Source organism: Ictidomys tridecemlineatus, chromosome 8 (assembly GCF_052094955.1).
Source record: "Ictidomys tridecemlineatus isolate mIctTri1 chromosome 8, mIctTri1.hap1, whole genome shotgun sequence".
Taxonomy (NCBI): domain Eukaryota; kingdom Metazoa; phylum Chordata; class Mammalia; order Rodentia; family Sciuridae; genus Ictidomys; species Ictidomys tridecemlineatus.
In genome coordinates, this window is record NC_135484.1 from 64,567,769 (window position 1) to 64,580,211 (window position 12,443).

General features: G+C 34.2%; 1 protein-coding gene across 2 annotated transcripts in view; it reads right to left on the reverse strand.

The window, feature by feature from the left end:
- The window catches only part of LOC144365869 (uncharacterized), a 546,961-nt gene extending 534,981 nt beyond the window's left edge, over positions 1 to 11,980 (reverse strand). Inside the window, exon 1 of one of the 2 annotated variants that reach the window (XR_013424600.1) lies at positions 11,479 to 11,980. The gene's annotated coding sequence lies outside the window, so the exon portion shown is untranslated. The remainder of the gene's footprint in view (positions 1 to 11,478) is intronic. The other variant, XR_013424601.1, reaches the window with a different exon arrangement.
- Between the last annotated feature and the right edge of the window lie 463 nt (positions 11,981 to 12,443).

A 12,443-nucleotide genomic window follows, 5' to 3' on the forward strand; every position in this document is an offset into this window, starting at 1 on the left:
AATATTTTTTAAAATAAGCACATAGAGATCAAGAGATAAATTTATTTATTTGTAAATGAAACATGAAATTTAAATTCTGAGAGTAATTTTTGGGATCAATCATTATCAAATTTGTGCTCCTGAGTGATCTAATTACATATAACAATATTCAATAATAATACTAATGGTCACAATGCAATAAGTAAAATATCATGTAAGTAGCAATCTATTTTTAAAGTACCTTGAAATAATAAATATTAAGATATAATATATATGATTGACATCTATGTTATTTATGAAATATATGCTGCATATGACAAAGCAAATACCTTAGGAAAAAACTGTATTTAATACTCCCAAATCTTGCAGACATGATTTTGCAAATGAATGAGTATGAGATTTATTGTTCTAAATTGCAACTTTATTTTACCTACTCTCAGACAAATAAGGTTTGATTTAGTCAATATAGAAATAATAATGGAAAGTAGTACTCTGCAAATCTAGCAATAAAGTGAAGCCATCTATTGACAATATGATCTTGACCTACTCTACCCTCTTTAAAAGGAGAGTAAAACTTGAACCAAGTTGTCTGGATCAAAATGAATGTTAAGGATGTGGGAGAACTGTTTGACAAAATAGATAAATAGCCACATGATCCAACCATGACTATTTCTTCTTGTATAAAATGAGCTATGAGAATCATCACTAATGATTTTTGAAGCACATAAATCCTGTGATTCAAGGTTTGATTTAAAGCCACCATAGCGTAAATTTATAAGCTCTTTCTCACTGGATCCCATTCTTAGATATAGATACCAATCACCAAATAAAACACATTTTTGTGGACTTCTTTCTTCATAGTCTTCCAGGCACCATAAGAATTGTTTGGATGACAACATCACCTAGGAAAATACACATCTTAAATATAGATAAGCCTTTCTAAAAGAACTTTGAAAACTGTGCGCTTAATTGCAATTAAAAAGGCCATCGAGGAGGCCAGAATTGTAGCTCAGTGGTAGAGTGTGAGGCACTGGGTTCGATTCTCAGTACCACATATAAATAAATAATAATAAAGGCCTATTGATAACTAAAAAAATATATTAAAAGAAAAAAAAGGCCATTGAAATTCAGTGCAACTCAGAGAACAGATCTTGGGGTTTATTCTAGTATTAAAACAAACAACTTTGTAATAAAATACACCAGTATGGATTTTATACTTAAAAAAAAAAAGAATCCTCAATGGATATGACTATGTGTTACATTTAAATATGTATGCATAAATTTGCATTTTATTGCAAATCATAGAAGATTATTGGTTTATCTAATAAGTAATCAGTGTATTAAGGGGATTTTAAATTGAAGAAAGTAATTTAAAATGGCCAAGCATGCTTAATGAAAATTATCCCTTTTTAATATCTCTTTTCTAATTAATAAGTGTTTTCTAAAATTTAAAAGAGGCCAGGTGTTCACTAAATAATGTCTGTGAAGTCTAGACATTTTTTTACATTATCTTGATTTGGATGGGGTTCAGAATTAGAAAGGACATTTAAATGTCACATGTTTAATTCCCCCCAGCATCACATCTATCAAGTGGTCATTCGATATTTGTGTGAATTCTTCAAGTTTTAGGGAACTCACTGTCTCTCATTTTATCTTCAGAGAGCTTGAACTATTAGAATTTTCTTCTGGTTCAGTCAAAACTTTAAAAAAATTAGCATTGAAAACAATGATGAAATAATTTAGTAGTCAACATTAGATTCAGAGTAACAATTTTAAACAATTTATTAGTTTAAATCAACCATGACTGGACTCATGACATTATCCTTTCCACCAGACCACTTGTAGAGATCAGGTATATTCTTCCTGTTTCCCTTAGGATAAACCCAGTTACAGATACTGAAGAGCAACATTTAGTAGGCTCTGCCAATTATAATGAGGCCTAACTAAACATAGAGTCAGGCCCCTAAAGGTCTGAAAATTGGTTAGCCAAAGACCTTGTCTTCCATAATGTCTGCATGCTCAGGCACCAGGCTGGACACTCTGTTCCACTCTATTCTGGACTTTAGCAATGGTTTCCATTTTACATTCAATCTCCCTTTTTGAACTCTGGTTCATTTGCATGGAATCCCAGTAATTTTTCTACATCTTGTCAGCCATCACCAATGGGGCTAGAACATAGATTACTGTACTCAGACATAAGCTAAGGTTCTGGTTCTGTCTGGATCCTGCCTTCCAGAAACAAGCAGCCTCTATCCAGAACTTCTATTGCTAGGTATATACTTATTGTTTAAGAAATTCTATGATGTTAATGACAGTTTGCCCCAGATATCAATCATTTCCCTTGAACAGTAAAATGTGATCTCTGGTCACACTTTATGAGAGTTAGTCCTAATGTCAAGTTAATTTCTATTCAGGATATCAGAGAGAATAAAAAACAATCTACTGAAGGTCAGTGTCTAAGCCTTATTCCCACTGAGTACTGACTAAACTTCACTTATCATACATTACTGGAGTCCCAAAATGTCTGGTTCTAGAAACCCTATCAAGTTAGCATTCCAGAAACCCTCTATCAAGTTAGCAGGGCAACAAACTTGGACAGGAAATATTCTTTAAAACTATACAAAGTTGATTTGGACTAAAGTGCAGTAGTTTAATTAGCAATTAGGAAAATATATACTCAGAGCCCAAGTTCTACAGGATGACTTGATAAAAGAGAATACTTATTAACCTAAATGGATGCAATCTGGTAGTAACAACGGGAAGCAATAGATTTTAAGCAGAGACTTTCAAACATAAAAACCTTGCCATGGTCCTTTAAATCACATCCATTCACAATTGCAACCTCATTTTTCTATCCCACCAATGCATGTTAATCCTTCCTTTCTAATCCCTTGTCTGTCCTCTATGCAAAGTCTGTGATTATTTTATATTCTACATTTTTATCTTATGTGAATATCTGTTATCTCTACAAGCAAATTACAAACTCCAGATCTTATTTTACCATACCAAAAATGTTTTCAATAGACAAAAAATTCTTATTGAATTGTATTGAATCTAACTGAATTGAAACATTGGGAACAAATGTCTTCATGCTGCAGAAGAACTAAAAGTTGACAAATGAGTTGAACCTAATGCCTAGTAGAATTTTGAGACTGGATAACAGGTTTAGAGAGACATTGCAAATGATATTACAGAATAAGAATATGAAATGTTTAGCAATTATAATCCAGGTAAATGGTACCAAATATTGACAATGGTAGTAAGAATAAGGATATCTACTTCCTACTCTCTAGAACCTCTAACTATAAGACCTTGAAGGCAAAATAAATGTTTCAGGTGTGATTAAGGATATTTAGTTGAGTAGATTTTCCAGGTAGTTCAATATAACCACATAAATCCTTGAAATTGGAAGAGTGAGACAGAAGAATGAGTCAGAACACTGATATGGAAGGAGGAGAGATTTGAAGTTAGAAGGGGATTTGAAGATGAAGGAAAGAATGAGTCTAAGTGTTAAAGAATGTGAGTAGCTTTTAGAAAATGGAAATGGCCCACAGTTTTCATAGTTTAGCTATTTTAAGTTGATGTATTATAAACATTGATGTTTATGCTGACTTTAATACTTTGAGTATAAACTAGGGAGTGGGATAGCTGGGTCAAATGGTATTTCCATTCCAAGTTTTTTGAGGAGTTTCCATACTGCTTTCCATTGTTTTACTAAATTGCAGTCCCACCAGTAATGTGTGAGTATGCCTTTTTCCCCACATCCTCACCTACATTCATTGTTGGTTGTATTTTTGATAATTGCCATTCTGACTAGAGGGCAGTGAAATCTTAGAGTACTTTTGTTTTGCATTTCTCTAATTGCTAGAGATGTTGAACATTTTTCATATATTTTTTGACTATTTACATTTTTTCTGTGAAGTGCCTCTTCAGTTCCTTTGCCCATTTATTGATTGGGTTATTTGTTTTCTTGGTGTTAGGTTTTTTGAATTCTTTATATATCCTGGAGATTAATGCTCTATTTGAGGTGCATTGTACTGGACTTTTCACCTATAGAACTGTAAAATAACAAATAGGTTCCCTATCAATTCACTATATTTATAGTGATTTGTTAAGACAGCAATAAGAAACTAATATAGGGAATAAATTCCAGCCCTAATTGGACAGTCAGAGTTACTGACACAGGCTTATATGAGAAATTTATAGTTCACATGCCAGCTGTTCATAGTTTGGGAAATGGGGATTCAAATACAGAGAACTATTTCTGAGATAAATAGGTATTAATTTATTTAGTTCTTCCTTTTCCTTTTCTCTAAGTCTTCTTAATTCCTTTCCTCCTGCCCAATTTTCCAACTTTTATTTAGTAATTCAAAAAATTTAGTAATTTAACAAATCTTGTAACATCCATGAGGATCCAAAGAAATTACATTTATTATTATTCTCAACTTTGTAAGTTCAACAAGATACGAATAATTTATACTGTATAGCAAAAGACTTGACAAAATACTTTGACCTGAATTCTCATTTAACCCTCACAGCATTTTTTCCACTTAAAACACTAATTCTTTTCTGGACTAAGTATAGTGTGTGTGTGTGTGTGTGTGTGTGTGTGTGTGTGTTTTAAAACACGCTCAGAAAATGGGTTGGAATGTGGAAAAAGCATCTGAGAATGAAAAAAAAAATGTTTTACTAAGCTTTAGCTAGGTTAGACTGCACAATGTAGATGTGCTCATGAATAAAAAATATCTTACCACAAAAGTCCAGAGTTTGAAATCAAAACATATTTTAAATGAAGTTGAAAATGAATCTGATTGGGGAATATTGTTATGGCTCATTGGTGGAGCACTTGCCTAGCATGTGTAAAGCATTGAATTTTATCCTCAGTACCACATAAAAATAAATAAATAAAGGTATTGTGTCCATCTTAACTAAAACAATATTTTACAAATGAATCTGAAGAAAAACACAATTCATCTAGAAATATCATTAACACTAAGCATCTACTAACCTAAATTCTAAGTTAAACTTTTCTATCCCATAAGCTGTTAATACGCAAATTAGTTTTTGAATTTTTCCAACACCATGTAAGTTCCAACAAATCAGAAGAGACAGAAAATGCATTCACTGCATACCTACTATATATCAGACACATTTATTTCACTCACCTCAGAACTGCCCCATCTGCTACTCAATCATCCAGATAATATCTTTGTCATTAAGTAAGGTAAGTTCAGAGAGAATAAGCATGCTAACACACTAAGAGAAATATTCAAAGAAGAGCAACAATAAAAATGTCAGTGGGACAACTGAGGAGCAAAACAAGTTCAGTCAGATAAAGGTATGTTATAAGCTAAATTGGTATCATATTACTGCTATAACAAATTACCATAATCTTTGTTGCTTAAAATAATAGATTTATTGTTTTATATATCTGGGGGTAAGATATCCAAAATCAATCTCACTGGGTTACCATTAAGGTGTATGCAGGGCTGGTTCCTTCTGGGGGCTCTAATAAAATTTGTTTCCATGCCTCTTCTGATATCTACAGGATTTCCACATTCTTTGACTTAAGAGCCCTTCCTCTGTCTTCAAATTCAGTAGGATACAACATCCTAGATTCTTTCTTTGACTCTGATTTTTCTGCCTAACTTTTATAAAGACCTTTGTGTTTACTTTGGGTCCACACAGATAATCCAGGATAATATCCCCATTTTATCTCAGGATTCTTAATCATGTTTGCTGAGTCCTTTGACCACGAAAGGTAATATAGTCACTATAAGGTCCTTGCTTAGCATTTGAACAACAATGCCATTTTAAGGAAAAAGTTTTACTTTCCCATCCAAGGGCTTTCTGAGAAAGGCTCACCACTCCCTTATATCAACCCGACCCCTAACCACCTGCATTAGGCCCTGCCTATAAAAGTCCAGGAACCCAAGCCTGTTTCACCTCTCTCTGCTATAGAGAGATGGCCTTTATTTGTCAGCTCTGACAAACTTTCCTGGTATCTCTGCCTGGTCTCCATCTTTCATTTTTCACTTACCTGTCTCTCGTTCCTCACTTTCCCTTCAGTCACAAGTACTATGAGTTGCAAAGGGAAAATCTTTGGAGGGTCATTATTCAATTTTTACATAAGTATGTACAAGTTCAGAGTCAGAGAAGATAGAATTAAACTAAGAACAAGGAAGTACAGAACAGAAGTGGAACCAAGAGAAACTTGGCTGAGTCAAAATGGATAAAATGCCTATGTACATGTGAGTGTGAGCATTATTGTCTCCAAAATATTCTCCATAATACAACATGTATAGTCATAATAAGTAACTGAGCTTTGTATGTACAAGCGAGTGAATGAAGGCTGATGAAGCAATAAATCTATACTGATTTTTAAGACAGCAGACTTGAACTTTTATTACAAAAGGAAGCAATCCAGAGGCAGAAACTAAAATATCAAGCTGAGTCAAAGATAATACAAAGTCTCTTGTCAAAGCTTGGGTAAAAGTAGTGCATTCAACAGGCCTAGACAAAACTCTCTAATCACTGACATTTCTATAGCTGCTTATTAACTAGCTTCAAGTTCTCTTAGGTCACTGGAGAAGATTTTGCTCCCAAATAATTATCTTCAATGCTCTAAGCATCTTGTAAGGAAGAACCCTAGAGCTAGCTGTCTGGGCATTATAAGACACAATAATCAGGAGAAGTAAGAAATAGTGGTGACTCAAAAAAGCTGTTAGTTCTTGAAATTCTCAAGGCCATGCCATTTGTAAGGTTTAAATTGCAGGCTATTGCTATAAAATTTAAGTGTGAAAGAGAACATCATTAGTGTCTGAGACAGAAGAGATTAGGTTCAGAGCACAGATGTACAGCTGGACAAGAGACTCCCTCCCCATATCACTGATCTCTATTATCACAAGAACCTAATTAGTTTCTTCACCATCAGTGTTGACCCACTAAATTCATATGCCTCAATGCTAAAATTATTTTTATAAAACACATATTTCATCAGTTTGCTTTCCATCTTAACTTCTGAAAATCTCACAGATTCTAGAATAAAGTAAAAGTGAGTCTTTACGTATCTCTATAATTTAATTTCCTGTTCCTCCCTTCCATTCATTAAACCCTTGCCAAAATGGATATCTCACAATTTAAGATACTTTTCCCCATTTTTAAATCTTTGCTTTTGCATATAGTATTGCTTTGGTCTGAGGAGCAGGGGAGAGACCCATCCATTGAGTCATTGACCACCCAATTTAAATATCAATAACTCAGCAGAGACTTCCAGAAACTAGCTCAACAGTTTTGTGTTCTTGTGTTATGCTTCCATCACTAGCACAGAGAAATAGAGAAAATATTCGTAATGTATAGCAAAGTTGAACCTAAGCCGTGTCAATATCACTTTCCAAAGAGTTCTCAAAAGGGGGCTCCTAGGACCTTTGTTTTCATCCTGGGCTGCCATCAGAATCAACCAAGAAAATCTGTAAAAAGGGAAAAAAAAAAACTCCTAAGACCCATCCCAGAATCACAATGTATGGAAGTGGCAGTGAGAAAGCTTGAAAGTGCTTCATAAGCTTTATGGGTGATTCTGATGAGAAAATGGGATGAAGATGATCAGCTAGGCCAATGTCACCACAGAGGCAGAACAGATAACTAAGATTGTGGAATCAGACCCATAGGAGAAGTTCTAAGCCAGAGCAAAGCAAATAGCCAGGGCCACAACTATATAGGTTGCAATTCAGGGTGATAGAGGGCTGAAGTCAGGAAAACACTGTAAGTTCTTCTATTTGCTTTAAAAAAAAAAAAAAAAAAAAAAACCTTCTACATTGGAAGAAGACTATGTAGGACTCATTGAGGAATCAGATGAACTGGACCTGCCTTAAATACACTAAAAGCAAGACTATTTCTAGATCTCACCAAATGAAAATTTTCCTGAACAGCAACATTGCATCACCAGAAAACTTGTTAGGAAAGCATCTTGGGCTCCAACTCAAATCTACTAATCAGAATTTGCATTTTAATCAGATCTCTAAAGGAGTCAAAGTCCACATTAAAGTTTAAGAAGCACTCAACCCTGGTTCCTGATGATGCCAATGCTACTGGTCTAGAGACCACAGTATTAGAAACAAGAATTGTAGCTGAACCAAATGGAAGAAACTCAAGCACTACCCTGTGAACAGTTTAAGGGCAGGAACCTCACTAAATTTACCTTATCTCAGTGATTAGCAAAGGGCCTTGGAACTGTCATGATAATCTAAGATTGACTGAGACTTGAGAACCTAAAACTGGATATGTTTCAATTCTGCCATTCAGCAGCTTTGTGGTGTAATCAAATTACTTAACTTCTTTAGACTTCAATTTCTCATATGGAATATGAAGATTCTGCCTCACAAAAAGGAGAAGGTATCATGTTGTTTGTGCTAGCTTTATTCAATAGGTGTTAAAAGAATACATTAATGGATGGTTATTGATTTATTGATTGATATATTGATTAAATTTTGGTGGAAAAGAGCTCCAAAATTCTAATGGTATGATTTCAATCTGATTCATTTAATCTATAATGAAAGAAAATGGCTGAAATCTTAGTAACTGGTAGACATTCCACATATTTCTTAAGCATATTAATATGTAAATATTAAGTGATAGGTAGAAGAATTGTCTAATTTTGAGGATTGCTAACTTTTTTGGAATGCTGACAAAATTTCTATGTTCATAATACTTCAAAACTTCCCTATTCTCTCCAAAATACTTAACAAGAATATTTTTATGGCTTTGCATTTAATGAAATTAAAACTATTTCTTGTGAATATTTTAACATTTTATATTATAAAGCATTAGAAATCTGGGTGAGAATCCCTGGTATAACAAACAATACAGGTTCAATGAAATATATTTAGATTTATGATAGTCTTTAAAATAGCTCCTTATTTTTGTCATGTGCTTTCAAGTCTTAAAAAATTTCACTTTTCCTACCTCATTCATCCCCATAACAACTTTATGGTAGTTTTGTGGCATAACTGGTCTAGATCTTAACTTTCTTAATTCCTAATCATTCTTTAAAACAGAAAACAACTACAAAGGTATCCCTGGAACTACCTAATTGCCACATATTACTTATCCATGGATGCTAATCTATATTGAAACCCAAGTCAAAGCCATTTACCTGCTCTACTGCCCAATATCCTAATTCTTCCCCCAATTAAGCATACCTATCATACCCTACCCAAATACATGTTCTAAGTACCACATGTACAGTTTCCTAAACATGTGTGAAAAACATTGTTTTTAATGGTACTAGGAATTGAACCCCTAGGCACTCTACCACTGAGCTAAATCTCTAGTTCTTCTCATTTTTATTTTGAGACAGGTCTCACCAAGTTGCTGAGGCTTACCTTGTTATATCCTATATCCTCTGCCTCAGCCTTCTAATAAGTACTTGGGATGACAGGTGAGTGCCACCATAACTGAACTTTTTTATTTTGGTAAAATCACTTACCAGTTATGGAAGTTAGAAGTCAAATTTGGAGGTACGGCTGACTTACTTAATTTATTTATTTTTTAACCTGGATCTTACCATGTTTTCCAACCTAATCTTGAATTCCCAGGTTCAAATGATCCTCTAGCCTTACCCCTATCTCTCTCCTAATAGCTCAGACTTCAGGTGTCAGCCACTATGCCTTTCTACATTTTTTAATGTGGATTTTTTCAAATACATGGTAAAATATAATTGTTTAAAAATTAGACACCTTCATTATTCTATCAAACATTTCATTTCTTATAAGGTTTCTCTATTCATCTTTTTTTTAATGTTCTATGTTCTTTTAAAAAACTAACTATAAAAGATAGTTTTTTAAAAGAACATTAATGTGCATTCCAATTTTGGACATGAATTTTATTAAAGATTATGTGTGTTTTGGAAATGGACACAACTGATAAATGATAATGCAATCAGACTTTATTAGTAAAGATTAATACTTAAGTCCCTAAAAACACACTATATAGTTTACAAAATCATAATTTTTTAAAAAGTCACTTAAAATAGTTCAGGTTAGTCATTAACTTTAGAAATAATCCTGTGAAATGTTTCCCCAAACTTAGGATACATTTTTAAAGTATTGCTAATGCTTCTGAATTGTCTATAAAGGCAATATAATTTATGACAAAACAACCTTAGCATCATAAATGAAAAACTAACAACTTCAAACTGACAAGTATAAGAAATTTCAAAGTTGCACTGACAATTCAGATCTACTTCCTTTCATGCCAAGATTTACTTAATATCTCATTTGATTTTCAAACCGTCCCTCAGAAGCAATCGAAACAAAACCACAAGCAAGCTCAATCTCCATTTGGGCATGTAACCCTTTTACAAACACAATTACAGCCAAACACTATTGTAACCTGATTTGCATTTGCACTAAGTAAGTTACAAAGCATACTGAGAATGCCTGCTATGCATACTACAGACTTGTTAGGAGGATATATTGCAAGGCTTCTGTGAACACTAATTAAAAAGGTTTTATCTTTCCCCTCTGGTCCACTGAAATTGTTCAAATGCCTTGCCTGCTACAACTTTGTTCAAAAACAGTTTTCAAACATGTGATCAGAGCTAGGCAACTATTTCAGGTGGCATGATTCTGTTTCCACAGTGGACAAGGCCCTAGAGACAAAGTTTCAGTCTAAACTTTGAGCTTCCTTTCCTTTGTTATTTTGTGTTGCAACCTTAGCATTATCCAACTGTGGACTTTTATCTGTGAATATCTAAATCCTGTCTTGTGGAAAACTAATTACTGAACCACTGAGAGCTTCATAATGTCCTGCATTTAAGTCCTGAGCATCATACATAATGCATAGGCAGCAGTCTCTGCACTCTGATTACAGAACACTGTCATTAAGTGAGCAAATTAAAGATGTGAATAATTCACTGGCTGAGCTTATTGTCAGTGCTGCATTGTGAAATTAGAATTTCTAATAAGTACTGCAATTTTTTTAACCCAATTAACACAGAGAACATCTTGAGACTGATTAGTACAATAAAAATTATTACCTTATTCTTTTGCTTCACAACAGCCAAATTAAATACTGTACTTAATTATGCAGCATTCATTCCTTCTCTGCTACAAAAAAAAAACACCTATCATTTTAATAAGAGTTCTAATATTTGTATGTGAGCTAAAAATACAGTACATGCATCTGTAGTTCACTGTCTTTTTGCAAAGTTTTTTTAAGAGTCTGAACATCAGTATTATCTCCAGTGGTAGATTATGATGACACTATTCTAAAAGCAAATATTTTTCCTAAAAAATAAACAGCATACACAGAACTGACAAAGTAACTAACCTGTACAAATTGAGTTGAATATATTATACATCTGCTTTTCTTTGGCTTTTAGATGCAGATTAACACAGATTTGTCCCCACTATACTGTTTGTGATTGAGGTTGAAACATATATTTAAGAAAATTAATTGATTTGGAAAAAGAAATCAAGTAACTGAAACAGTGAGTCTTACCTCAGATGTTCATTTAGCAAACAGGGATCTGTCTGACTCCTGCCAGGCAAGTGGGAAAGTCCAGTTTATGCTCGGCATGATGATCCTACGCAGAGAGTGTCTGCTGCCATGTTAAATAAAGAAAATGATCATTTAAAGCGGGGCTTTTGTCTCCCAATATTTCCTCCTGCTGCCCCTTTCGAATCAAAGCCCAGAAAGACAGGCACATCTGGTGGCAGTTCCTGCCCCTGACCGCAGCTGCCTCTGGAGAGCTCCCCCCTTCCTTTCCAGCTCCTCTGCATCCCTTCCTGGGTAACTTCAGCCCCTTAAAATGGGGGAAAGAAACGATGACACTGCAGGCAGAATATGAGATTGTTTGTTCAGCCTCTGCAGCCACCTCCTTCCTGTCTAGATATTTTACAGAAAGGGAATGAGGGGGGGAACAGCGAAGGTGCTCTGAAAATCAGTCAGACACAATGCAATAGGGAGATGGAGAGGAGGGAAAGGAGAATGAGAGTGAGAGAGAGAGAGAGAGAGAGAGAGAGAGAGAGAGAGAGAGTGTGTGTGTGTGTGTGTGTGTGTGTGTGTGTGTGTAAGGGGGGGTGGCTGTCAGTGCAGATAAATCTGCATATGGAAATTAGGGTTATCCTGGGTACAGTTTTATTTAACTATGATCTACTGTTTTTTTAATTAGACCAGAATTTTAGCAAAGGAAAGGAAGAGTAAGTCTTGAAAACAGAGAGCAACTTCATATTCAATAGGCTCTTCAAATTTCATAGCAACTACAAATAACATATCCAGAAGTTGTAGGGAAAAGAAAAGGAACAAAATACAGGGTATTTTTCCTCCTTATTTTGTTTCATAAACAAGAACAAGGACACCACTACCACCATCATCAAATAAATAAATAAATAGAAATTAGAATGGAAAAGAGAAGGAATTGAAAGAAAATTTTTTTAAAAAAATCACTCTTGTTCTTCACAAAT